Genomic DNA, 5,226 nt, shown 5'->3' with positions numbered 1-5,226 from the left:
TGTTGTGAAGGTGTGGAGTGATCAGACTTTGTGTCAATATGTTCCCCTCATTGAGTTGGCCATGTGGATTACACTAAATTGGGTCAAGATTCTTTGACCAAAGCCTTACATGGCACGGCCAAACAAGGCATAAAGTGGACTGATTTTTTTTTGTCTTTCCAATCCCACTTTTTAATCCAATTATGGTTAGTTTCATCCCAATTTTCCATTACTAGTTTAATGCCACACGAAAGTTGTGGATAAATTGTGACTCGACACGAAACCGGAAGTTAAAATCTCTACTTCATATCTTAAGATAGTCTTGCCTTTAACTCGTCGCGCTTATTTTAAAGCGTCCCGACGTATGAAAATACGGGACATAACACACAAAATCTGATTTTTTTTTATGAACAGTAGTCGGGATGCACAGTGGTCGTAAACCCACTTTACGGGCCGTATTCTGGTTTACGGTCCGTCCTTCGCGACCGTATTTAAGCATAACAGAACCAGAAAGGTTTGCTAGAGTCATGGTAGTTTACGGTCAAAGTTTACGGGCCGTATTTCGATTTACGGTCCGTATTCTGGGTCGTATTTAACCATTTAGACATTTGGCAGAAAGTTGAAATCTTGGTAGGTTGGAGGACGATAGCAGTTTACGGTCCGTAAACTACTTTACGGGCCGTATTCAACTTTACGACCAACTGGGCCAAAGTGCAAACCTGCAACTTTTCACTGTACGTTCACGGGGAAATTTCCGAGGTGTAACATCCCCATGGTGACATATTAGGTCTGATAAAACCTTTCTCGAGCAAGTCTTTCAGCTACTTCTTCAGCTCCGTCAACTCACCTGGTGCCATTCTATAAGGAGGATAGATATTGGCTTAGTATCTGTAAAACATCGATAGCAAAGTCAATCTCTCGCTTTGCAGGAAGACCTGGAAGCTCGTTTGGAAACACATCTGGCAACTCATTAACAACTGGAACAGACTAGAGAGTCGGTGACTCTGCTTCTGTATTCTGAACTCGAACTATATGATAAATACAGTCTTTTGCAATCATTTTCCTTGCCTTGAGATAGGAAATAAACCTATCTCTCGGCAACACTGCATTACCTTTCCATTCTAGGACTGACTCACCTGGAAACTGCAATCAAACCATCTTGGTTCTGCAATCAATATTAGCATAACAAGAGGCCAACCAGTCCATACCTATAATAACATCGAAGTCTACCATATCTAACTCTATCAAATCAGCTACGGTATGATGATTACAGACTATAACTACACAGCCTTTGTATGCCCGTCTAGCTATCACGGGATCACCAACAGGTGTAGACACCTCAAAAGGTCTAATCGACTCGGGTTCCACCCCAAACTTACCAGCAATAAAAGGAGTAACATACGACAGCGTAGAAACTGATCTATAAATACATATACATCATGGGAGGATACTGATAGTATAAGTGTGACAACATCAGGTGATGACTCAAGATCCTGTTGACCAGCCAATGCATAAATGCAGTTCTGAGGACCGCTTGAATTGGACGCTCCACCTCGGCCTCTACCACGGTCGGTCGGTGTCTGAGAACCCTACCTAGGAGGGCGTACTGATGATAAAAAACTAGTTGCAGATCCTTTCAGTTTAACTACACCTCCACCACCTCTCGACGGACAATCTCGCATAATGTGGCCTGGTTGCCCACAGGTATAACATACATTTGAACCCAAACGGCACCGTTCGCCGTGTAACTTACCACACTGAGCGCATTGTGGTAGAGATGGCCTCATTTGGCTAGAACCACCTCTGAACTGGGATCTGGAAGCCCTGGAACTCTAGCCTGACTCAAAATAAGTGGGTCTATCAAACCGTGGTCCTGGGAACTGTGAAAGCGACCTAGCCGCTGAATAGGCTGAATGCCTAGGTAACTGCTATCTCTGACCACCCCTAAACTCACCAAAGAAACTAAAGATCTAGCCCTCTTACTCTGTCCCCTATCACGCTCTCGATCAGCTCGCTGTTGCTGCTTCTGCTCTTCTAAACCCTGAGCATACTCCTGAATACGAGAGATATCCCTACCCTCCTGAAGTGAGGCCGTCATGCAATCATTAATCAAATGCGGGCCAAGTCCAATCACAAATCGATGTACCCGATCCTCCATCTCAGCTACAATTGTGGGAGCATACCTAGCTAATGAATTAAAGAGATGACTGTACTCCCAAACACTCATATTCCCTGGCGTAAATTTAGAAACCTATCAACTCGAGCCCATCGGGCCTCTGCTGGCAAATAGTGTCAAAGGAAAGCCTCTGTTAACTTCTGCTATACAGCTGGGGGTGCATTAGCCCATCTAGATAACTCCCAAGTCTCACACCACTAGACAATAACATGTTGGAAATGGTAGGAAGCCAACTATACTGACTTAGTGTCTGAAGCATACATTACCCTCAATGTCCTCAGCATCCAATCAATAAAATTATACGGGTCCTCATCTGGTTTTAATCCAAAGAATACTGGAGGATCCAAATTAATGAGTCTCGAACCCCGACACTATATCCCTATCAACATAACCAGTACTTGTACCCTGACGCTAGGCCTGAGCGGCCACTAACTAAGTCAATAATCGAATAACATCTCGCATCTCCTGGCCTGTTGCATCATGTGGAGGAACTGGGGGTACTGTAGCTGTAGCCCTTCCGGGGTCCGCTGGGATGGAAGGGCTCTGAGAAGACTGAGGTGGGGCCTCACTCTTGGACTCACCCTGGCCCGCATCTACTGGTGGCACCCGACTGGTACCCTCATCTGTCGCAGCCTTGCCTTTTTGGCTGGCTGAAGCTCTCCTCATCACAGGCATTGCTGAAATTGCAATACGTTATTAGAAAAGAAATCTTGTTGGTATGGCTCTAACGCGCAATCTAAGATAAGAAAGAAGGACAATCTTCCAAAATGCCCTGTAGCCTCCTCTTTATAAGTGTGGTGTACAACACACCATAAACAAGACTCTGCTAGACACGACTTGTAGACAACCCTAGGACGCAACTACTCTGATACTAAGTTTTTCACGACCCAAACCGGAGGCCCATGACGGGCACCCAGGCCGTACATGCTGAGCACAACTAAGCATGCTTTCATATCATAACCATAATCAAGAGTGGACCTCGAGGGTCATCAGATAAAAATCTACTAAATCATTTGAGAAATATGCTAAAAAGGGATGAGCTCGAAAAGACATACTATAAAACTATGCTGGACAAAACTGTACAGGCCGACATGACCATCATGAATACTATGCAGTAAAAATATAGGCTTAGGGGACCATACAACGTCTAACTATACCATGAATGTCTACAAGCCTCTACTGGAGTAAATGACATAATAAGGTCGGGACAGGGCCTCACAATACCCGTAGGTACACAGAAGTATAACGTACCAAAAACACAACAACAACCCCGGAACAAGAGGAGTGCTCCACTATCAGCTGAACAGCAACCTCCAGGGGAGGATCATCACACTGTTTACCTGAACCTGAGGGCATGAAACACAGCGCCCCCAGAAAGGGACGTCAGTACAGACAAAGTACTCAGTATGTAAGGCATGAACTCAATATGAAAGAGACATAACAATACATAAGATAAAAGATATGCAACCTGTATGTCTGAACTGCCTCTGAGGGACAATGATATGCGTAAATACTGTGCATGCATGCATAGGGGTGATATATATATATATATATATATATATATATATATGCTTATATAACGCCTAGGATCATTGTGGAGTAACGTTACATTTACATTCCATTCATAAGGATCATGCCAAAAGAATGAAAGTTAGCCTTAACATACCTCAAGTCATCCAAGCAATCCAACAACAAGCTTTTCACCACTAGAGTGCCAATCCTATAATAAGGAATACATTTACAATTTAGATGGCCTTAGTATATCACGTATATCAAATGATAACTCGATTCTAAAGTGAAACGGGCAGCATTTCCCCTTATGCTTCAACAACCAACCACAACAACAAGAAGCTCATATAAGTCCCTTATACTCACTTCACAAGTATTCCAAGGTACACATTAAACAATCCAATTTGCGCTTCGTATGCAACACTTTATACACTTTTTCTTCACGTATCCATCTAGCAAAACCATAAAAACATGACAACAATGTCAACTACAACTAAATTACAAGGAAATCATTCCACTAACACCACAACAACATGATAAAAATCAGTCCACAACTCAACTTATAGTTCATAGCAAGTTTGAGCTTTTCCTTTCATGATATCCATCTTTAACTAGTAGGTTAAGGCTTAATAACCTAATAACATGAAGATACAAATGAAATCTTACCTCTAGAGCTTAAGAACAACTCAAATCCAAGGTTACTTCACCCTTAAGTTCCTTCCAAAACTGCCACAAGAAGCAATACTAGAATCCGAGGCTTCCGTCAATTAAAACTCACTTTTGATCTTTGATTTATCTTGGGTTTACTTAGGAAATGTTTGAGAGGGTTTTTAAAGATATTTAGGGTCTGTTGGTGATGAAAATGGAGGATCAATGAGCATGGACCTATTTAAACACTTAAAAATATTTCCACCGCCTCAATTATACGCCCTCCATGTACGGGCGTACTTCCATATAGGTCCCTTACTTGGACCCTCAAAAATCCAACATTTTGCCAACTTTTGAATATGAGGTACGGGGTACATGATCCTATACTTCTCAGATTTACGATCTGTCAGTTTCATTGGAAAGAAGATATACCTCCCTAAATTTGGACCATAATCCTGTCCAGAATTCTGCCAAGTTTTTCCCGATTTTCCACGAACTTGATTCCTTCGATTCACTTGACCTCGAAACTTTTAATTACTTACTTAACACTTGTTAAAGGTCTTCCTTATCCTTATAGGAGTTCCATGGCCTCTCCTGCTCATGTTATTTTAATTACGACACCAACAACGCAAAATTTACCAGGTGTAACAAACAACACTACTAAAAGGCCTCGTGGAAAGTATTGGAACATGAAACTACGTGAGGATGAAAATGGAATGGTCTTCCATTGTGGATGGAAGAATTTTATGATGGAACAACATTTGGATAGGGGTTATTTTCTACTTTTTCACTATGATGGAAGGATGACTTTCCATGTACGCATTTTCGACCATAATGGATTGGAGAGATGATTGATATAATGCAAGTTACAGCAAAAGGAATATTATTTCCCGGCCTTTAAATGTTAAGGGAGT

This window comes from Lycium barbarum, chromosome 9 (assembly GCF_019175385.1).
Source record: "Lycium barbarum isolate Lr01 chromosome 9, ASM1917538v2, whole genome shotgun sequence".
NCBI classification, from domain to species: Eukaryota; Viridiplantae; Streptophyta; class Magnoliopsida; order Solanales; family Solanaceae; genus Lycium; species Lycium barbarum.
The sequence above is the reverse complement of the archived record's forward strand: the minus strand, read 5'-3'. Positions refer to the sequence as shown.